The 24616-nt window shown below is 37.5% G+C and overlaps 1 non-coding gene and 1 pseudogene across 1 annotated transcript; both read left to right on the top strand.

Annotated features, from left to right (window-relative positions):
• The first annotated feature begins 7099 nt into the window (after nucleotides 1-7099).
• LOC105032389 (uncharacterized) lies at nucleotides 7100-9808 on the top strand. The gene is made up of 2 exons (XR_012133890.1): nucleotides 7100-7995; nucleotides 9102-9808. It is a non-coding gene; the product is annotated as an uncharacterized protein (transcript).
• Nucleotides 9809-21436: 11628 nt separating this feature from the next.
• Nucleotides 21437-22371, top strand: LOC140851237 (zinc finger BED domain-containing protein RICESLEEPER 1-like; annotated as a pseudogene).
• Nucleotides 22372-24616: the final 2245 nt, after the last annotated feature.

The raw sequence follows: 24616 nt of genomic DNA, 5'->3' as shown, positions 1-24616 counted from the left end.
CCCGCCACCGGCCGACTGTGGGCGGCGGCCAAGGAGAAGGGAGAGAGAGAGAGGAAGAGAGAGAGAAGGGGGCCGGGGCCACCGTCGGGACGCGGGACCCGCCGCCAGGAGCGGGACCCACCGCCGGGACGCGCGGCCCGCCGCCGGCCGTCTGTGGCCGGCGGCCAAGGAGAAGGGAGAGAGAGAGAGAGAGAGGAGGGGGCCGGGGGCCACCGTCGGGACGCGGGACCCGCCCCCGGGACGCGGGGCCCGCCCCGGGACGCGGGGCCCGCCGCCGGGACGCGGGGCCCGCCGCCGGCCGTCTGTGGCCGGCGGCCAAGGAGAAGGGAGAGAGAGAGGAAGAGAGAGAGAGAAAGGAGGGGGCCGGGGCCACCGCCGGGATGCGGGACCCGCTGCCGGGACGCGGGACCCGCCGCGGGACGCGGGGCCCGCCGCCGGCAGTCTGTGGCCGGCGGCCAAGAAGAAGAGAGAGAGAGAGAGGAAGAGAGAGGAGGGGGCCGGGGACCACCACCGGGACGCGGGACCCGCCGCCGGGCGCGCGCCCCCGCCGGCGGTCTGTGGCCGGCGGCCACGGGAGAAGGGGAGAGAGAGAGGAGGGGGGCCGGGGGCCACCGCCGGGACGCGCGGCCCAGACGGCCGGCGGCCAAGGAGAAGAGAGGGAGAGAGGAAGAGAGAGAGAGGAGGGGGCCGGGGCCACCGTCGAGACGCGCGACCCGCCGCCGGGACGCGCGGCCCGCCGCCGGCCGATTGTGGGCGGCCAAGGAGAAGGGAGAGAGAGAGGAAGAGAGAGAGAGAAGGGGGCCGGGGGCCACCGCCGGGATGCGGGACCCGCCGCCGGCCGTCTGTGGCCGGCGGCCAAGGAGGGACAGAGAGAGAGGAAGAGAGAGAGAGGAAGAGAGAGAGGAGGGGCCGGGGGCCACCGCCGGGACGCGGGACCCGCCCCCGGGACGCGGGACCCGCCGCCGGGACGCGCGGCCCGCCACCGGCCGTTGTGGCCGGCGGCCAAGGAGAAGGGAGAGAGAGAGGAAGAGAGAGAGAGAGAAAGGAGGGGGCCGGGGGCCACCGCCGGGACGCGGGACCCGCCGCCGGGACGCGGGACCCGCCGCCGGGATGCGCGGCCCGCCGCCGGCAGTCTGTGGCCGGCGGCCAAGAAGAAGGGAGAGAGAGAGGAAGAGAGAGAGAGGAAGAGAGAGGAGGGGGCCGGGGACCACCGTCGGGATGCGGGACCCGCCGTCGGGGCGCGCGGCCCACCGCCGGCGGTCTGTGGCCGACGGCCACGGAGAAGGGAGAGGGAGAGGAAGAGAGAGAGATAGAGAGGAAGAGAGAGAGGAGGGGGCCGGGGGCCACCGTCGGGATGCGGGTCCCGCCGCCGGGATGCGGGCCCGCCGCCGGGACGCGCGGCCCGCCGCCGACATGAGAAAAAGAGAGAGAGGGGAAGAGGGAGAGAGAAAGAGGAAGAGGGAGAGAGAGGGGGAAGAGCTCACCGCCGCCGAGACCTCGCCGCCGCCGTGCCGCCGGAGAGACGCCGGAGAAGATCGAGAAGGAGAAGAGAGAAGGAGAAGAGAGAAGGGAGAAGGAGAAGAGGGAGAAGGGAGAAGGAGGGGAGAAGGAAGAAGAAGGGTTTGGGGAAGGGAAAACGCCATTCTCTATGGCGTTTTCCCCTTTTTTTTTTTAATTCTTTAATTATGTATTTGTAATCTTTTAAAAAATAAATTAAATTAAATAAAAAAAATAATAATTTAAATGATAATTTTTAATTTAAATTAAAATTAAATTTTTTAAAATTAATAATTACAATTCCTATTTTATTATTATTTTATTATTTTTTTATGATACTTTTTTTATTTATTTTAAAATAGTTATCATTTGAAATTATAATTTCAGTTTTCTTCCATTTCTTTTTTTTTAGCATTCTATTACGTATTCTTTACCTTTAATTAAAAAAATATTATTTTTTCTAAAGTTTAATTTACAAAATTTTTTTCCATATTTTTCCTCATTTTTTAACTTTACACTGTATTTATTTTTTGATCAAAATTTAATTAAAATTAAATTTTAAATTTTCCTCCCATTTTTTTTTCTTTATTTAAAATATTTTTTAAATATTAATGTTTAAATTAATTTAGTTATTTAAAATATTATTTTAATTTTCAATTACTAATTCTTCTTTCTTAAAATTAAAAATTATAAACTTTGTTCTTCAATTACAATTACAATTTCTATTTTTTTTCAATTCTTTATCTTTTTATGAAATTTTTTTAAGATATTTTTAAATTTTATTTGAAAATTTTTTTAATTAAATAAATTTTAATTTTATAAATTATATTTAAAAAATATTTTTATTTCAATTAAACTTTAAATTTTTTTTTATTTTTAATTTATAATCCTTATTTGTTGTGACTTTTTAAAAATTTTCACTTTTTAACTTTTCCTCATTCTTTTAAACTTTTTAATGTATTTTTTTTTATCAAAATTTAATTCAAATTTAAATTTTTTAAGTCACATTTATAAATTACCCTAAAAAAAAATATAATTAATTTATTTTTATTTTATTCTTTTATGATATATTTTTTCTAATCTAATTTATAATTTTTATAATTTTAAATTTTATCATTTGAAATTATAATTTCAGTTTTCTTCTATTTTTATCTTTTTAGCATTCTATTACGTATTCTTTCCTTTACTTCAAAAAAATTTTTTTTTTCTAAAATTCAATTCAAAGACCAATATTTGATATATTATTATTTACGTTATAATTTTATTCTTTTATGATATATTTTTTCTAATCTAATTTATAATTTTTATAATTTTAAATTTTAATTTTAGTTTTCTTCCATTTCTATATTTTTGATATTCTATTACGTATTTTTTTTCTTTTATTTAAAATATTTCTGAAAAATTTATATTTCAATTAATTTAGTTATTTAAAAAGTAATTTTTAATTTCAATTAAAATTTTAATTCTTATTTCTTAAAATTAAAAATTATAAACTTTGTTCTTCAATTATAATTATAATTTCTATTTTTTTTCAATTCTTTATGTCTTTATAAAAATTTTTTAGCCTATTTTTCAATTTTTTTGAATATTTTTAAAATAAATTAATTTTAATTTGACAAAGTAATTTGAATGCTTATTTTTATTTCAATTAATCTCTAAAATTTTGTTTCTTTTAAATTTTAAATTATAATTTTTTTATTATTTAAATTTTTTTTAAAAAAAATTTTAGGACAAGCATTTCGAACGATGTTTTTCAATTAAATTTCAAATTATTATTTCTTTCATATTTCTTTCTCTTTTTTTATTTTCTATGATATTTTTTTTATTTCTTAAGATTTTTTTTAATATTTTTTAAAAAATATTTTAAATAAAAAATCTAAATTAATTTTTTTAATGAATTACAAATTCAAATCTTTATATTTTAAATTTCAATCAAAATTATAATTTTAACTTATTAATTAATTTCAATCAAAATGGCGTTTTTAAAAACGCCATTCAAAATGGCGTTTTTAAAGTCGCCATTTGCAATGGCGTTTCTTTTTTTTTTTTTTTTTTTTTTTTGGAAGGATGCCACCGTGGAAATGGGGGGTGATGTGGAAGCGGAAAAAATGCCATTCAAAATGATGTTTTTCCGTTTTGCATTAGTTTGGTAAATAAGTTTGGTTTTAGTATATTTTGATAAATAAATTTTTTTTTTACATTATTCTGGAAAAGGACTCGGCCCATAATTCCCCACGAGTCACCGTCTTATCCATTGCGAGAATGCCACGTATCGAATCAGAAGCTACCTCGTCTCCCTCCGACACGTAGCCGTCAGGCCATAACGTCCCACAACTTGCGGGACACGTGTATCTTCTGCATGCGGTGGCTACTTCTCCCGCCAGTGCAACAGTATCGAGGCCCCGAGGCCACATGGACTCGCCACTCGACGCGTGTCTTTGCCGCAGGCGTCGAGCGCTACCGCCGGGAGCCACGCCGAGCGCGGAGCCGGAGGACCGCCACGTGTCAGATTCCAGTTCTTAGCCACTTTTTTGACCACGTTGCGACCTCCAGCCATGCGGGCGGCCACGTTAAACCCCTTGAGTCGAGTACTTCATCATAAGCTACCGACGTACCGTAGTGAATCATCTGTAGAATCACCACGTATAAAAAAGAGACTGAAGCACCCGGGCCCACTAAATATGCACCATGATCCAAATGAATTTTCCCCGCAAAGTATGATCCAATGGTGAGTCGCCTTTTCAGCAGATCCGGGATAGTTTTTTGGGTGGCGCTAGGAGAAGAGGGAGGACCGAGGAATACGTTTTCCAGCTAGTTCAAGGAAGCGGGAGAACGTGTCAGGCAGAGAGACAATTAGTTAGCAATTTCTGCCACGTGGCATATCATCCGGCGACGGCTGCTTGTACCGGACGCTTCCTTCTCCGCCCTGGACTTCGTTTCAAAGCCCTTCACCTTGCCTCTATTCCTCAATTTTCCTATCATAGAAGAAGATTGAAGGGAATAAGATCCAAATCCAAATCCAAACCCCAACCCTCAATCGAGATAGATTTCTTTTCCTAAGTTCTGAGAAGTAATGGAGTTGTAGCGTAGATCCGATCCCCTTAGCAGCAAGAAATATGAAAAGAATGGAGTTTTCGAATTAGAGACGGTGGATGGAGGAGCCATGAGGCAGGGTTTATCTTACAAATATCCATTAAAGACCTATTATATGCATGAGGCAGAGCATTATCTTGCAAATATCCTTTAAAGACCTACTATATGCATGGAGTTGTGAGGCCGCAGCAATGGGAGTAGAGGGTTGTTCCCTAAAATATGCATGAAAAGATACTTGCGCAAGGCATCTAATAGTGTAACTTGCTTTGAACCATAAAGTAGCTGTACTAAAGGAACGGGATCCTCTGTGGTACTCAAAAAGTATCATAGGGTGCTGTACATATTTCGGAGACGTCCATCAAAAAAAGAACGGTTATGTGATGTTTATCTAAACTATTCAAATATAATTGGGATTTATCTATTTCTCTTTTCTTAGTATTTTAACGCGCTAGCGTGAGCGCACGCACCCACTCATCTTTTGATGGATATCTCCAAAATATATACAGCATTTGCGGTACTTTTTGAGTACCGCAGAGGATCCATTCTCTGTACTATATATGTAACTTGTAAAATTCTGATTCACCGGCTTAGTTCAAAGCGGAGTCTACCATATGCTTTCAGATATATATAGTTAATGCTAAGTGGAGGTTCAAATCCAAAAAATACCTTACCTATTGCATACTATAGGGTGCTCAATATATGAGATTTATGTTTATTGATTTTTATTTATTTTATGATTTTAAACAAACTTAATTTTCTTAAAATTTTAAGTTATATGGAAGATTGTTGGATTTATTATTTTTTTGTGATTTAAAATTTTAAATGAATAGTGATCTTGTGAATATTTTTTTTTATTTTATCATTTATATTTTATCCTATTTGATTGGCCCAAATAAAGTAAATATCCAATGAGCTAACTTAAAAAATTTGAGAATGATCTATTAATGATCTACTTATTGGAACTTCCTCATTTGGCTGCTTCTATTAGACTAGCTATTATGAATCTCCTTTTTATGAGTCATCTTTCTCTTCGTAGCTAATCTATATATTGGCTAAAATAGGACAAAAAGATATAAGAAATTCTACTACTTCTTTGCTCTCTTATTTTGCTGGATTTGAAAGTTTCTTCGGTTTGCATCTAATTTTTTTAGAGCCATGTTGATGGGAAGGAACGAATGATCATCCGTTGGCTCATTGTATCTCTACGAGCTGCTGTTAGTAGCCTCACACGTGAGAAGATAATATCACTTCTAGAATAGTATCTTTAGACGTACATCGCTTGTAGATCATTCTCTAATTTATTTAATTTAATATTTTATTATTTTAAAAAAATTATATATAATTTAATTTTATTTATGTTTTGTCTACTTGCATACTTTCAATAATTTGCAAACCACACCATCTAAAAACTCTTGCCGCTCTTGAAGAAAGAAACCAAAAGAGTCCTCCTGACTCGTGCCGTTGTTTGATTGCAGTATTACTTACCACAGAACGTGGACCGAACCAAAAGAGTCCTCCTGACTCGTGCCGTTGTTTGATTGCAGTATTACTTACCACAGAACGTGGACCCACCTTTCCAACCAATACATACAAAACGCGTACCCAAAGTAAATCAAACCGGTGGGCCGCGGCCATCGGTCACCACCGATCCCGTCCATCACATTCTGCGGGCCCCGCACTCTTCTCGTGCTAATCCTTCCTGCTTGACAACGTGGCAACGTACGGCATTGGAATGGCCCATAAGTCCCCACGAGTCACCGTCTCATCCATTGCGAGAATGCCCGTATCGAATCAGAAGCTACCTCGTCTCCCTCCGACACGTAGCCGTCAGGCCATAACGTCCCACAACCTGCCGGACACGTGTATCTTCTGCATGCGGTGGCTACTTCTCCCGCCAGTGCAACCTCTAGAGTAGCGCGACAGTATCGAGGCCCCGAGGCCACATGGACTCGCCACTCGACGCGTGTCTTTGCCGCAGGCGTCGAGCGCCAGACCGCCGGAAGCCACGCCGAGCACGGAGCTGCAGGACCGCCACGTGTCAGATTCCAGTTCTTAGCCACTTTTTTGACCACGTTGCGACCTCCAGCCATGCGGGCGGCCACGTTAAACACCTTGAGTCGAGGACTTCATCATAAGCTACCGACGTACCGTAGTGAATCATCTCTAGGATCACCACGTATAAGAAAGAGACTGAAGCACCCGGGCCCACTAAATACGCACCATGATCCAAATGAATTTTCCACGCTCCGTATGATCCAATGGTGAGTCGCCCTTTTCAGCAGATCCGGGATAGTTTTTTGGGTGGCGCTAGGAGAAGCGGGAGGACCGAGGAATACGTTTCCCAGCTAGTTCAAGGAGACGGTAGTACGTGTCAGGCAGAGAGACCATCAGTTAGCAATTCCTGCCACGTGGCATATCATCCGGCGACGGGTGCTTGTACTGGACGCTCCCTTCTCCGCCCGGACTTCGTTTAAAAGCCCTTCACCTCGCCTCTGTTCCTCAATTTTCCGATGAAAGAAGAAGATTGAAGAGAACAAGATCCAAATCCAAAACCCAACCCTCTACCGAGATAGATTTCTTTTCCTAAGTTCTGTGAAGCAATGTAGTTGTAGCTTAGATCCGATCCCGTTAGCGGCGAAAAATATGAAAAGAATGGAGTTTTCGGATTCGGGGACGGCGGACGGAGGAGTGGAGCTTAGCCTCGGGCTCTCCATCGGCGGGAGCTCCCGGAGGGCCACGAATACAGGTCCAGTCCGTCACGGAGCCGCTACCCTGTTAGGATCCGGCGAGGGTCTTCCCTTCGACGGCGGAGACCATCTCCGGCGGCGGGAGGCGAAGAAAAATGGTTTCTTTGGTGGTGGCAATGGCGTTCCGGTGGACGATCGGGCGGCGCAGGAGGTCCAGGCTCTGGAATTGAGAGCCAGAAACCGGGAGGCGAGGGAGAGAGAGGCGTTCGCGGCCGACCGGAGGGGGAGGGAGAGCGACGGCCGAATCGGCGGAATTGCTCGAATCCCTTGCCCTCACCCTAATAACCAAAATCCGGTGGCGTACGGTTCGCATCCGTTCACGGCGATGGCAATGCAGTATCCTTACCACCGGGTGCAGTACCTGCCGATCCCGAATGGGCTCGGATTTTCTTTTGTGATGCCTTGCTGGGCTCCGGCGGTTTCACGGGTGGCCTCCAATGGGTCGACCGATGCTGAGATGAATGTGCTCCAGCAGGTGGCTCGCCGGATCTCGCCGGTTTCAGTGCCGCAGTGAGTGCTGATGGTGGCATCAGTGGGGCTCGCTATTTGGACATGAAGGGTGGAAATGGAATTGGGGTTAATGGAGCCCCTTTGTCGATTAATTCTCCTAGGAGCTGCTCGTCGGGGCTTTCCGATCACAAGAGTGGTTCGCTTCCAGGTACATATCATTTACCTTTTTCTGGTTTGAATTTTTGATGCATTTTTTATCATGAATTTCTTTAAAAAAAAATTAAATTTTTACTTCAAACTTTGCTACTTTGGCTAATTTAGTGCCTGCTCGGCATCGTTGTTTACAAAAGATCTGAAAATTTTACAAGTGATTTGGAAAAAAAAAACCCAGAAAACAAGAGCAATACGAGATAGGCTCTTGTATTTAGATTAGAATGTCTAAGTTCTTTGTATACGTAACTCTAGTGTTAAATTGCCTCCTTTCATAGTTTAACTACACAAGGAATGCCAATTAATGCAATGTACCCAGCAATTTAGGATGTTCGCGCAATTAAGCCCAACAATTTATTAGCAACATTAACCAAATAACAGAGCGATTATATGTTGGAAACTGATGCGTTACTTGTTGGGACCTTGATGCCCTGTTTTTGTAGCTTTTTACTGCACTCCTCACTTTTTGGAATGAAACACTTATATCCAATAGATCCTATGGTCACTCAGCACATTTTGGAAATAACCACTCATATCCAGTAGATCCTATGGTTGATTGACAAGGTCTGCAGTGCTAGAGATGCTATGACTTTAAGTTCTGTTGCATATATGACTTCAATCCTTGAGAATGGAAGAGATTATGTCTAACTTTTTCGATTTGTGCCTCTAAAGGCATCATGTGAATGATTGCCCTGTTTATGTAGCTCTTCACTGCACTCCTCACTTTTTGGACTTAAACGCTCATACCCAGTAGATCCTATGCTCACTCCGCACATTTGGAATTAAACACTCATATCTGGTAGATCCTATGGTTGATTGATAAGGTCTGCAGTGTTAGAGATGCTATGACTTTAAATTCTGTTGCATGCATATATGACTTCAATCCTTAAGTATGGAAGAGATTATGTCTAAATCTTTCGATTTGTGCATCTAAAGTCATCATGTGAATGATATTGGAAGACTCTAATCAGTTACCATTTGCTTCTTGGCAGAAATGATCTCAAATGCATTTGATCCTCTCGTTGTTCATGCCTATATGTCTGAATTCAGAACATAAGCTCTTCCTCAGTTTCTAGGACTAATCACTGTTCTCTGATTCTTCAGGATCGTGCATCAGCACTGATACAAGGAGCCATTCAACCCACACCATGGCAGAGAAGCCTGGCTCGCAACCATCATCACAAGTCAGCAACTCTCAAAGGCATGCATCACCTTTACCCAAAGGCAGCGACGAAGGCACCGAGAAGATCATCACCAGCACTGCAGGGTCTAGCTTGGTGTTGAACTCGGCCACTTCAGCGATGGGGAAACTCGATCGTGCAACTTCGGTGAACAAACCAATCTCGAGCGCAGAGGATCAGAACCCAAATGGCTCATCCTCTCTACCTCGAATGCCCTATGTCTCAACTACAGGGAATGGACCCAATGGAAGAACCATCACCGGTTTCCTCTACACCTACACAAAGTCAGAGGTGAGCATCATTTGCGTTTGCCATGGAAGCTCCTTTTCACCAGAGGAGTTCGTGAGGCATGCTGGGGGTACTAACATTGCACATCCCTTGAGGCAGATAGTTGTCGTTCCTTGAAGAATTGAGGAGAGTTCTATGCTCTTGTTTCAGTCTCTCTAGGTTGGTGTTAGGCTTCTGTCAGCTTTTGTTGTTTGGACTCTCTTAGAGTTAGGAAGGAGTACAGAGATAGAAGGTAGTGTTGGTGGGGAAATTTTAGTAGTTGGCTGTTCAGCTTAGGTTTGAAGGACACCTTGTAAATCTTTTGAACTCTTGCTAACAAAGGGCTGAATGAGGTTTTATTTATGTTCTGTTCCCTGGCTTCTTTTCATCTCAAAATTGGTGTTTTTGCTACTTCCTATCAGAGTTTCCTCTCTGCCAGAGGGAGTGGCACGCCTAATGCTGAGATCACAAATTTGCCGTTGGATTATTATCAAGCACAATGCAGATGGTTTATTTGATAATCAACCATCTCTAAACTACTTACACATAAAAAATTATATGATATAGTGATCTTTAATCATGCATCAAATGGTGAAAAATACGCATCATATTGCATTATTTGAACTTTTTATTTTTTTTACCACTTAATGTGTATGCTGTAAATCTTCAAATCAAATGATTTTTTTGTAAGTAATTTAGAGATGGTAGGTTACATTCAACAGCTCAGATTCTTGGTGTTAAACTTCTATCATCCAACAAAACTGACCAAATCTAAGTTAACATCCAATGGTCAACATATTTTAAGATTTGGGTTTCCAGGTCCCCTTTACGCTCCCCATATTGTCCAAACCCGAAATCCAAAATGGGATGATACCTAACATTCCCAAAGTAAACATCCATCTGCACATGCCGAACACTAAATGATCAAACAAGGATAGAAGATGTCGTAAGGAATGGTTGTTTCAGCCGAACATCGTATTTCTAAAATAACCATTCCGAGTGGGCTGAACTTTCATTCCTGGAATAAGTTCTCTTTTATATGTTTTGTCTCATGCATATGAAATTCCTCTTAGCCCTAGATTTATCCTAGCCCGGAATAAAACAATTTAGGGGAACAGAAGGAACAGCTATTCCTCTTTTCACTTTTTCTTATTCCAGAACAAAATAACCCAAGATTTTAAAGCCGGAATTCAAAGTAAATCCTTAGATTCAAAGAAAGGAGCTGAGATCAACTCCCAACAGAAATAATTCTCTCAGATTTACATATTTGATGTCAAGGAAATTTTGAAGACCTATGTTGAGGTTATAAAGCTCAAAATAACTCTCAGTAGAGCTCTAAAAGGCACTACAAGAAACTACAAATTTGGTAAATTCTCTTAATTGACTCCAAAAAAGAGCCATAACCAGCTCCAATAGATCTTTAACTGCCATTTAGTTCAACTACGCACCACCATTAAAGTGTTCAAATCGCCCCATAGCAATTAGTTTTACAAATAAAGAAATTAATATAGCAGAGAGGACATGCTTTGTCAATTCTTAGCCAGAATATATGAACACAATATTTTATGAACGACCTTCCCATTCAGGGAATATTAGTTCACATAACACTGACACAATCACAACCAATCGAACATCACCGAGTAGGGTTGGAGCCGGGTATAAATGTGATATTTTGGTTGTTGAGCTTATTGCTTATTTTAAATTGTTCTTACCCAAGGAAATATGGATATTATTGATTATAAAAATTATCTTATTTAAATATAATGTGCTTTCTCATTTTCTTAATTTCAACAGAAATTTTTTTTATAATTATTATTTCAGTAAATTAGTTGAGATATTCATTATTTATTGGATTGTTGAGTTTATTATCAGTCTTTTCTTTCTTCACAGATCCAAGGGGTCATGTTTAAGCCCAGAGAATTTAGAATTTGAGTTTTGCCAAAACCCAGGCCCAGTGGAAAACTTAGATTGGCTTGACCTATGTAAACCCAAATGGTTGCATGGGTGGTGGTGAAGACAAGGCAGTCATGTCACAGGCCGAGATAGGGGGCAGGACATCTAAAGGGAAGAAAGATATCCATGGATAAGGGTGGGGGACAGATATTGGGCATGGAAGGAGTTTGGGTTTGGATGGGGATCTGCATTCATCCAGTGGTCATCTTAGTGCGGCGCTATAGGAACAAGTGTTGTGATTCGCAGTATGTATGGCCACATGGTGCATACTGTATGAGATATAATATCTCATCATCGTGTATCTTCATGCAAAACTCAGATTCAGAGGCAGCTAGCAATAAAATTTGCCGGATGTCGAGAAACAATGTTTATTCACTATAGTATTCCATTCTAAACAACAAAATATGCACTTGGTGCAAGTCAAGAAAATATCACCAAATAATATAATAATTTATCATAGGCATCATTCATCTCCATCACAATTGGCCAGAACTAAGATATTGGATGTTCAGACACTCACTATGTACTATTCTTCTATGATGATTGAAAGTATAACAAAATCCCGCTTACAGAGCAATCAACTGTCAATTATAGTTTTTGATGCACTAATCCAGTTCACCATAGAAGTTTAGATCAATATGGCACAATAAAACTTGTAATTAAATCATTATTCCTACACACAACTGATATGCAGACGTGCCTCCATGTCTTGAAAAACTTATAAATCTGAATATTTGTTAGTGGCCAGAGGAAGCAACAAGGGCCAACTGTTGTTGGCGCATCCATGATCCCTTCCCGATTAGATGTCATTAGATTCACATAGAAGACAATGCAAATAAAAGCATCACCAAAGGATTTCAGCTCCTGTTTTGCAGTGAAGACAAAGTTAAAACTTGCGAAACAAGTGGACTGCACACACCATCTTGCTAGAGCATGAATTCAGATAGAAACTCCTGCAAAGGTGTGCATTTTACAAAAAAATAGCTGAAAAGCATGCATGCACAAACTTATTGCATACAATCCATTTACAATTTTATTGTGTTTTTGATAATAATGATTTTAAGGAGATAAAACTCTGTTAAGTGTTTATGTCTGATAAGAAGTATGTTATCTAAAAGTTTAAAACTTTTGGATAGTTATTGGCTGTTGGGAAACATCCATAATGTTTAAAAAAAAATTTCAATTGCATCTTTTCTTAAAAGAAATGTGTGCAACGGACTCCAAAGAGTCGCATCGCTTCTGAACTTAATGCAATCTTTGAACTTTTATAAATCTGCAAAACATGTGAAACCAAAATAACTGTTTTCATATTCAGATTTTCTATTTTATGCTTTTCTTTTCTAAAATTTTCTTTCTGCACTTCATTAATTTTTTGGGGTGTTGTTTTTTGATTAAAGGTTATTAAGACGTGCAATCTTATATCATCTTTGTGTTGGGTATCGTATTCTAGGGATAGAATTTTCAGGAGTCTTTTTACATTTATAAAAGGGGAAATCACTATCTTTAAGAAAGGTTTGGAAGTGCCTTATTTAACCGTATTCTTTTCCTTCATATATATATATATATATATATATATATATATATATATAGATTGCATATGGGTATGCGTATAAATTATAGAACCACAAAGAAATGAATGTATGAATAAGACATCATGCTAAATATGTCCATGTCCAATGCTTGCAAAAATTTACCACATGCCTCTTGGATGACTCCCGCAAATTTGGAGATACATCATATAATAAGTGTTTCCGATGAATAAATGTGCTGACAATAGAATGTAGGTTGCTGATTGCGAATGAAGAAATTTGGAGTTGAAGCAATGATATGTGAAAATTAAACACAAGTGGGCCAAGATGCCAAGTTCCACAAAATGAGCCAAGATGCATGCACGTATTCAACAAATGACTCGTGAGAGTAAGTATAATACACCAATATAATCAATGAGCAAAGGTCAAAGATAGAAGGTGCTTGTGAGAGCAAAAATCTGCATGCGAACTGGTTCTAATAGGAGAAGGTTCTCAAAGCTGAACTAGCATCCCCAAAACGCTTGCAAGACATTGAAGGCAACTAGATTGATATCTCCGTAAAGTTCAACCATGGAAGAACCCTAGAAAATGAAGCTCCAACAGTTAAAAGCCCCTTTGGGAAGGTACCTGGCATGGACATGCTGCATTGATGAGATGTGCAATGTCCTGGCTTGTAAGAAACAACAAACTAAGTAGGCAAGAAACAGCAACAAGCAGATAAGAGTGATAATTCTGCAACAAGATTTGTTTAGGCAAGAGAGCCACCAGAGGATGCTCAAAATGGCAAAAGTTAGGTCATGAATTTTGAAGCAGGCGACTCAAGTATTTTTAAGTATAAAAGGCTAATAAGCATGCGGTAAAACTATTAAATTGCAAATTGTGTGCTGAAAAAAAAAAAAAAGCCTACTAGCCTCAAAAATAAAACCTACTAATGCCATTAGCTTGATATACAGATTTTTTTCATGCAAGACTGGACTTGCAAAAAAAAAAAAAAAAAAAGAAAAAGCCTATTAACCACAAAAAATAAAACCTACTAACCCCATCATCATGATGCACAGATTCTTTTTACATGCAAGATGGGACTTGGAAATTTATGTGACAAAAACAATCAGTTTCAAAACATTAGGACAACTAAGCAGGGGAAATCTTTTAAAAGGTGAACATAAAGCTAAGGATTGGTCAGAGACCAAAATTTAAAGAAAGGACTAGATTGTCTGACAAAACTAGGACCATTCAAAGATGTATCAAAGGACATAAGTTTGAAGCAAAGAATATATAATTGACCAGAGATGCAATTGATGGTGAAATCCATGAACAAAAAGCATACCACATGACATACTACATTACGTATGACCAGAGTTGATGAAACTAAAGATAAATATTTTTGTGGTAATTGAGGCCTTCATTAGTGTTAACTTTTTCTAAGAGGTTTTCCTTTTTAAATGAATAGTCTTTGTTTATCCACTTGTCCATGAGAAAAAAATAAATAAATATAATTACATAATTCTACAGCACAAGAAAAGGTCAATGACATCTAGTTTGTTAATTTTCTTCAAGTTTTAAAATAAAACAAACAAAAAAAAAATGCACTCTTGGTAAAATAAAGGAATTGGAATAATTTTTCTTTACATTAACTTGTCAATATATCATCATATTTATACAAGAAGAAAGGCCATATTTGCCTTCCATAAGTTTCTCCTAAAATCTCTCCTAATTACAGCAAGAATATAATAAAGAGTAACACCATAAATAATAAAGATTCCTAACGAGATTTACACCATAAGTAATCAAGATTTACACCCATAAATAATAAAGATTCCTCATATAAAGATTTCTAATGCACTCCTAATATAAAGATTCCTAATTCTCCCCCTCAAGTTGGAGCGTGTAGATTACGAATGCCCAACTTGTTTAGAATATTTCAAAAATGCTTGCAACCAAGGGCTTTCTTTAAAATATCTGTAAGCTGTCGCTGCGAAGGAATGTGATGAGTAGAAATCACTCAAGACTGTCAACAGTCGCGAACAAAGTGACAATCAATTTTGATATGTTTGGTCCTCTCGTGAAAAACTGAAATTTTAGCAATGTATGGCATAGCTTGATTATCACAATAAAGCAATGTGGGCCCAGAAGGAGGAATACTGAGGTCAGATAGAAGAGTCCGAAGCCACAATAACTCACTAGTGGTATAGGCCATGGCACGATATTCGGCCTTTGTAGAAGTACGAGAGACAGTAGTCTGCTTCTTGGCATACCAAGAAATGGGAGCATTGCCTAAAAAAATATAAAATCTAGTAGTAGAATGTCTCGTCATCAGGCATCCTGCCTAGTCTGCATCGCAATAGGCGCATGTAGCTGAAAGGAATTAATGCTAGGAAAAAATATGCCCTGACCTGGTGATCCCTTCAAGTATCACAAAATTCGTAGCGCAACATCAAGATGGGGTTCGCGAGGAGTGTAAGAATATATACAGAGTATGTGATATCCGGATGAGTGATCGTCAAATAAATGAGATGACCAATAAGTCGACGATATTGTCTCAGATCATTAGGGGGTTCCCCAGAGTCCAAATGAAGTTTGAGTTGCTGTTGCATCGAAAAGTCAACCAGTTTGCTTCCCATCATACCACACTCATGAAGAATATCAAGTGTGTACTTCTTTTGAGAGACAAAGATCCCACATAGAGAACACGCAATCTCCAATCCAAGAAAATATTTGAGGGTGCCCAAGTCCTTAATATAAAAATACTGCCGCAAAAATGCTTTTAGCTCCTGACACTTCAAAGGATCATAACATCATCAATATAAACAAGTATCACAATAAAGGAGTGCATTTCATGTTTAGTAAAAAGGGAGTGGTTTGCCTTTGATTGGATACAACCGAATTTGATAAGAGCAGTTGAAAACTTTTCAAACCACTGTTGCAAGGCTTGTTTGATACCATAGAGAGACTTGTGCACTTGACACACATGAGTATCTTCGAGGCTAAGAAAATCTGAAGGTGGTGTCATGTAAACTTTCTCATAAAGATCATCATGAATAAAGGCATTATTGACATCTAATTGAAGCAGTTGCCAATTTTTGGCAGCGGTAATCACTAATAAATAATGAACAGTTGTCAACTTTGCAACTAATGCAGAGGTCTCAGTGTAGTCAAGTCTCTTAATTTGTGTGTAATCCTTCATCACCAAGCGTGCTTTATAACGCTCAATAAATCCATCGGGCTTATATTTGGTCTTGTATACCCAGCGTGAACTGATTGGTTTCTTGTTTCGGAGGTAAGGGTACTAAGAACCAAGTATCATTCCCCTGAAGGGTAGATATTTTGGTTGCCATATCTCACTGCCAATGAGGGTCTTTCATAGTTTGTGAAAAGGTCCTTGGCTTAACATGAGTAGTTATGGTTGAAAAAAAATTTCGATAGAAATTAGAAAATTTAGAATAAGAAAGATGACAAGAGAGAGGATAGGGCTTACCCGAGGAAACTAAATTGACAGATGAATCTAAAGATTGTCCTACTCCAGAGACGTCAATAATGTAGTCCGTTAGCCACAAGGATCTCCATAGATCATGATGGGGCTGCTGAATAGGAGCAGTAGAAAAATTAGATCCAACAGGCTAGTTAGATTCAGCAGTTTGAATTTGATCAAATTCAGCTAATTGAATCGAACTGGTCGATTGGACGGAATTATGTTCATTAGTGGTCTATATTTGTGTTGGAATTGGTGACTATGTCAATTGTATAGATTCTGTAGTAAGAAGATTGGGAAGTGGACTAGTTTGTGCAGACTCATGTAATGAATTGTCATTATTTTGAAAAAAAAATATTTTCGTGAAAAACAACATCTCTTAAAGTAAAAATTTGTTTAGATTGAAGATCATAAACACGATAACCCTTTTGCTCGAATTGATATCCAATAAAAATATATTTACGAGATCATGATTTAAACTTATCGTGTGTAACCTCATGCACATAACAAACACAGTCAAAAATTCGAAAATGATCATATGAAGGTAACTTGTGAAAAAGTATTTCATAGGGAGATTTTTCATTTAATTTGGGAGTAGGCGTAAGATTTATTAAATAGGCTGCTGTTAATATACACTCTTCCACAAAAAAAAGAGGTAAATTGGCATAAAATATTAAGGCACGTGCAACATTTAAGAGGTGTCGGTGTTTTTGTTTAACTATTTTATTTTGTTGTGGTGTACCTATACAAGAAGTTTGCAAAATTATTTCATACTTGAGAAGATACAATTTTAATGGGCCAGATATGAATTTTAATGCATTGTCGCTCTGAACACATTTTATAATCGCATTAAATTGAGTTTTGACCATAGAATAAAAATGGAGAAAATATTGATATGCCTTAGATTTTCAATGTAAAAGGTATATTCACGTAGTTCTAGTGCAATTATCAACTATCATAAAAAATAATGAGCACCTAAGTGTGATGGTGTGCGATATGGTCCCCATATATCGAGATGCACTAAATGAAAATGAAAAATAGATTTATTAAAACTTAACGAAAAAGGTCTACAAGTTTGTTTTGCTCGATAACAAACGTCATAACAATTATTGGAACCAAAATGTATTTGAGAAAGAAAACGAATGAGTTTTAAATGCTTGTGAAAACAATGTCCTAGACGAGCATGCCACATATCGGGAGAAGCGACTTTCCTATTAGCTGAGACTTGTATTGCCGTACCTGTAAAGTAGTAAAGGCCATCTCGGAGTTCACCCAGACCAATTAGCTTCCTCGTTGCAAGGTCCTGCAGAACACAAAAAGTGGGAAAGAAAAGAGCAACACAATTTCAGTCTTGTGTGAGTTTGCTAATGGACACAAGATTATGAGTGAAATTAGAAGCATGTAAAGTATGATTCAAAAGGATTCCATTGGGGAGAGACACTTTTCCAATGGAATGAATGGGAATATGAGTTCCATTAGACAAAGTAATGGGCAAGACAGTAGGTAATAATTTAACATCATGCATAATAGACTTACAGAAAGTCAGATGCTTAGAAGCACCGGTATTAAGAATCTAAGTCTCATGAGAAAAAGTATTAGGAGAAACTTTGCCAACAAAATTTACAGAGTTTGAGCTTTTATCATGATCCAAGAGAGACACGAGCTGTTGATACTGTGTGAAAGAAAGATCAGGAATTTGAGAATATCCCTCTGAACTCATTGGTACATTTGTGACATTGGCCGAACTTTCTGATGCTTCAGATCTTGGCAACTTGCCTTTGTCCTTTGAAATTCTTTGAGGTTGTCGATTTGAAAGATAACCGTGTAGCTCGAAACACCGATCTCGAGTGTGTCCAGTCTTTTTGCAATAATCACAATGAAGTTGTTTTCTAGAATGATCTCGAGACTGATTATCTCTTTTTATCATGCATGTGATTGATTGTACCGATATGCCCTTTCATCAGTCAATCTAACCGCCAGAGCTGATGAGTTGGTTGGAGGAAGGTGATAGCAGCCATCCCTCGCTGCTTCTCTCTTCGAACAAGAAGCACACATGCCTTATTGATAGGGGTGGCAAAAATCAATCCGACCCGCCAACCCGACCCGCATTCGATTCATCTTAAACAGGTTTGGATTTGGATTAAACAAATTTGGATCGTAAATGGATCGACCTATTTAATCTATTTAATAATCGGGTCGGGTTCAGGTTTCAGACAACTGATCCGTTTAACTTGTTTAACCCATTTAATAAATGGATCGGATCGGGTCGGGTTATAACCTGTTTAACCTGTTATATTTTTTTCTTTACCCTTTACTCCTTAGGCCTTAGGGTAAACTGAATAAATGTTTTAGTTTTTACTCTTCGCCTCTTCGATCATCCACTTGTTCGTCGTTCGATCGATTTTGCTTCCGCAGCTATTCGCCTTCCCTCCTCTAGGGTTTTTCATCCCATCCCTCCTCTCGACTCAGAATTCCCCACCATCTTCCCCACCGTTGGCAATAGGTAGCCATCTACTACCAGTTCCTCTTCGTTCATGATCGTGCTGAAGAAAATTTGGAGGAATCGCAAGATTCCGTTGGTCCGAAGCTTAGGTATTTCTCTCCTCCTCCTCCTCAACCTCCTCCCTTAGACGCTGCTCCTCCCTAGTCTCCCCTCATGGGAGCACCGGTCAGGACCTGGCCTCCATCTTTAGCTATTGTGATGCGTGACATCACGACAACGATAAACTCGAAGGAATCATGAGATTCTGCTGGTCCAAAGCTTAGGTATTCCCTTCCGATATCTAGGGTTGGTGTTCAATCTAGATCCGATGATTGTTCTTAAGTTGGATTTTTTTTTTCTAGGATTTATGTTAGGATTTTTGGGATCTCATAATTATTTGGTATTCTCTTTGTTTGGCTGGTTTAAATTGAAGGTTTTAGTCCTTTTTAATAGTCATTTCTTTTTCTTTTTGATTTTGCTCCAATTTATGGGTTCAATGGTATTTAGATATGGTTGTTCGATCTAGCTCTCAGATGATCATTGTTCTCTTATGATTTATTTAATAAATATTATCTTGCATGTCTCATTTATATATTATCTCATTTATATATCGATTTACTGATTTTTTCTTGGATTTACGTTAGGATTTTTGGGATCTCATAGTGATTTGGTTTATTATTTAAAATTCTCTATGTTCGACTGGTTTAAATTAGGGATTTTAGTCCTTTTTAGTAGTCATTTCTTTTTTTCTTCTTGATTTTGATCTAATTTATAGTTGTTCGATCTGGCATTTGGATATGGCTGTTCATTTCATTGTTCTCAAATGATATGGCTGTTCTATGGCATTAGATATAGATTGATCTCATAGCTTTGCTACTTTATTTTCTGATGCAGTAATTGAGGGTATAAGGTGCTGATTTTCTGATATTTTAGAGTTTTTTTTATTTTTATTTTTTATGTTGAATGTCAAAGTGTGCAATATGGTTTATGTGCAGAGGTTTGTTTTAAGATTTGTGTAGGGAGGCTATGATGATTTTAAAATATCTTTTTGTTGATTCAACTATTTCTAATATCAATAAACTTGGATGGCCTTCTTCTACAAACAACTGATTGTTGTTGTTTTGATTCAGTGGTAGATGAAATACTAAATCTGAGCTTCCTCTTCCTCTTCCTTTCTTCAATATTCTAACTATTTTTAATTTTTTTTGTGGTTAATATAAGCTTTCATTATATGATATAAATGGATAAAAAGTCTGTCATCAATTTAGTCTGAGAAGTGATGATGATGGTGCCAATGAATCGGCACTTGTAGCTTTAAATATAGCTACAATTGGTGATTCCATTGGTAAACGTAAAAGAAAATTAACTTTACTAGTTTATCAATTTTTTCAAATACATGAAGCAACAAAAAAATGCAAATACATCAAGCAACAAAAAATGCAAATACATCAAGTGTAGCATGGAATATCATTTTGGTGGTAAGATTAGGACTGAAAATTTGAAACAGCATGTAGAGAATTGTAAGAAGAATCGTGATGTGGGACAGATGATTTTATCACAATCTCAAGGATCCATATCAATACAGTCTAGTAAATTTAATCCAAAAAAATTTCATGAATTGTTGACATATGCAATTATCAAGCATGATCTACCATTTCAATTTGTTGAGTATGAAGGTATTAGATCCTTATTTGCTTATGTTTGTAAGGATGTCAAGTTAGTATAAAGGAATACTGTTAAGACAGATATGCTGAAATTGTATAAAAAAAAAAAGAAAAGTTATTATTATGGCTACACTAAATTTCTACTAGGATAAGCTTGATTTCATATTTGTGGACCTCTATTACCACTGATGGATATTTATGTTTAACCGTCCATTTTATTGATGAAGAATGGGTGTTGCAAAAGAAAGTTCTTAATTTTCGTTTCATGCCTTTCTACATAATAGCATATCTTTATGTGAAATGATCTATGGTTTGTTAATTGATTGGAAGATTAAAAAATAATTATTTTGTATGACGTTGGATAATACATTAGTAAATAATATTTTTGTTGATACATTAAAGATCCAACTTAATTTAAAAAATATATTTTACTCAAATGGTGAGTTCTTTCATGTTCGATGTTATGCTCATATTCTTAATTTAATTATATAAGAGAGATTAAAAGAGATAGATGAATCTATTTACAAGGTTCATGAAAGTGTTAAATATGTGAGAGGTTCATAAGTTTGGAAACAAAAATTTTTAGAATGTGTTAGACAAATATCTTTAGAAAGTAGAAAAAGTTTAAGGCAAGATGTTCCCACAAGGTAAAATTCAACTTATTTGATGCTAAACAGTGCTTTTGCTTATCGACGTATTTTTTTTTCATTTGAAATTAAGTGACTTCAATTACAAGTATTATCCATCTGAAGAAGAGTGTGACAAAATTGTGAAGATTAACAAGTTGTTGAGTGTATTCTATGATGCTACTCTTGTATTTTCTTGAGTTAAGTATACTACAGCAAATTTATACTTTTCTCATTTTTTTTGATTGAGCTCACTTTAAGACAAGAGATGGAGAGTATAGATGCTTTCATACAATGAATGACAGGACAAATGTATAGAAAATTTAAAAAATATTGGTTAGATTATTGTTTAATCTTGGCCATGATAGTTATTTTGGATCTTCGATATAAATTTCAGTTTATAGAGTATTGTTACAGAAAGTTGTATGGATATGGCTGTATCGAGACTGTCGCATCCATGATTGTATGTTTTTTCTCTTCAATCAGTGTATAGTTTTTTCTTTTAAAACTCCAGCTGTTGGTACATCAACTAATGCAGACATTGATAGTGGTACTTCTTGTGAGACTTCTGAGCTATGTAGAAAAGCAAATATTTCTAAAGTAATATAAATTTTTTTTTATCAAAATAAATTTATTATCTTGTACATGATATTAGTTCTAATTAATAACTTATTTTATTTTTATAATGTTGTAGGATTTTAATACATTTGAAAGCTTTAAATTTGTAACTACTGCACAGAAATTTGAATTAAAATTATATTTAGATGAGCCAAGAGTTGATAGAAAGTCCAATTTAGACATCCTTGAAATTTAAAAAATTAATCATTTTCGATATCCTCATCTTTCTCTTATGGTACGTGATATTTTAACTATTTCAATATCTACAGTTGCCTCTGAATCTGCTTTTAGTATTGATGGGTGGGTACTTGATAAGTATCGTAGTTCACTTAAACTAGATGGCGTTGAGGCCATGATTTGCACTCGAGATTAGATATTTGGAAAGAAAGGTATATAATTTAAATATTTAATTATTGTATTGCTATTATATTTTTAGAATGAGTTTATTATTAACTATTGTAATCTTTCAATATAGATATTTTGGAGTCCGAGTTAGATGAGATTGTAGAAGATGTCATGAACTCCAGTTCCATCAATGAAGTCCAATCAACTCAAGGCTCGGCCAATATTGATCCCAACCCATAATGAGATGAATTATGGTTATGTATTCTTTTTTGGATTGTGTTGTTCATATTTTTCGGACATATTATCTTGTTATATTGTGTTTTATTTGGAACTTCTTTTTGATTTTTATTTAATTAAGAACAATGGATATTGTTATGCTATTTTTGTTTGAAATTTTAGGTACTTATTTGGGTTTTAAGCAATTTTGAGATTGTTTTAAAGTTTATATGTGGAGGCTATGATGATTGTTGGGTATATATTTGATGACTCAAATAATTATAGCAGCGACAATCTTGGATGGCCTTCTTATATAGGCAACCGATTGTAATCATTTTGATTTAGCTATGGATTAATTATCAGATCTGAGCCTCTCCAGTTAATTGCTGAAACTCATAAAATCTTGACTTTTAGACCGCTATCATCTGTTTAATTTGACCATATTGTTGGTAATGAAATTTGGCTTAGAGTTAACATTATATCCTATTTGAATCTTCTATATGTGTTACTATTGTAGCGTTGTTATCTTCTTTGTCATCATTGGGTTGTAATTTAGGAATATATTCTGAATTTTGATATTATTTACAGTAACATATTAACTTAATATTTTGATATATATATTTTGTGTTCTATAATATGATATTGCAGGTTTCATACTTTCATACATGACATGAGATTGGACTTAAAAATATTGTAATTACTTGCCTGGCTGGCAAGCTTTTTTTTTATTGAGCAGGTTTTCTTCTTATGCTTTATGTTATTTAAAGTGATCATATGTTAAATAGTGACAGTATTTGTTCTCCTTTAAGAATAATGTGTTTCTAGACTTTCAGTTTGAAATGGTATATTTTGTCTTGAATTGAACATGCTAGATATTTGTGAATTATGATGTTTGTCTTATTTAAAAATAGGTTCAATGGGTTGGGTTGGATCGGTTAAATAGGTTGTTTCATGGTTATGCATTTTTTTTTTTGGATTGCATTGTTCATGTTTTTGAACATGTATATGTATTGTAGAGGCTATGATGATTTTTGGATATATATTTGATGACTCAACTATTTTTAACGGTAACAATCTTGGATGGCTTTCTTCTATCGGCAATCGATTGTAGTCATTTTGATTTAGCTGTGGATTAATTATCACTTTATCAGATTTGAGCCTCGTCTTCTTTTTCTAGATATGCATGGATTTTTTTTTCTATTCTTTACTATTCTGATATTTTTTAGATGCAGCAACCTTATTATCATTTTTGAGATGGATGAGAATCTGAATTAGCATATCCTTATGTTTGAAGTTGTACCATATATTTGTATCCTTCACTTTTTCTGTACTCAATTGAACATTGCTAAAATATAAATTTTTCATGCAGGAACCAGGATAAGTTTCTTCTAAGAAATCAGCTCTGAGCTTCTATAAACTATAATGATGGGCAACATGAGCCCCAAGCATCTCCGATTAATTACTATTGCAGTGTTGATCTTGTTTGTCATCACTGGGTTGTAATTTAAAAATATGTTTTGAATTCTGATGTTATTTACAGTAACATGTTAACTTAATATTTTGATATATGTATTTTATGTTCTACAATAGGATATTGCAGGTTTCATACTTTCATGCATGATGTGAGATTGGACTTAAAAACATTATGATTACTTGTTTTGTTGGAAAGCTTTTTTTTTTTTAATTCTTGAGCAGATTTTCTCCTCATGCTTTATGTTATTTAAAGTGATCATATGTTAAATAGTGGTAGCATTTGTTCTCCTTTAAGGATAATGTGTTTCAGTTTGAAATGATATATTTTGTCTTAAATTAAATATGCTGGCTGTTTGTGAATTGTGATGTTTGTCTTATTTAAAAATAGGTTAAACGGGTTGGGTCAGATTGGTTAAATAGGTTGTTCATCTATTAAACAGGTTAAATGGGTTGGATCGGATCGGTTAAACAGGTTAACTATTTAATAAACAGGTTAAATGATAAACGTATTAAATGGGTTGGGTCGGGTCGGTTAAACAGGTTAACTGTTTAATAAACAGGTTAAATAGGTCAGGTTGGGTGACCTGTTTATTAAATGGGTCGGGTTCAGGTTTGAAAATCTGACCTATTTAATAAACAGGCTGGGTTCAGATTTGATGTTTTTTGATCTAATCCGTATCTGACCCGACCTGTTTATGATCCGACCCAATCCGATTGCCACCCCCACTTATTGACAGTTGGGAGGGGATCCATTGTTAATAGCTGATCATGTGATGAATCATAAGAATCTCATAGC

This window comes from Elaeis guineensis, chromosome 8 (assembly GCF_000442705.2).
Source record: "Elaeis guineensis isolate ETL-2024a chromosome 8, EG11, whole genome shotgun sequence".
Taxonomy (NCBI): domain Eukaryota; kingdom Viridiplantae; phylum Streptophyta; class Magnoliopsida; order Arecales; family Arecaceae; genus Elaeis; species Elaeis guineensis.
Note: the sequence above shows the minus strand (reverse complement) of the source record. Positions and strands in the feature narration are given on the sequence as shown.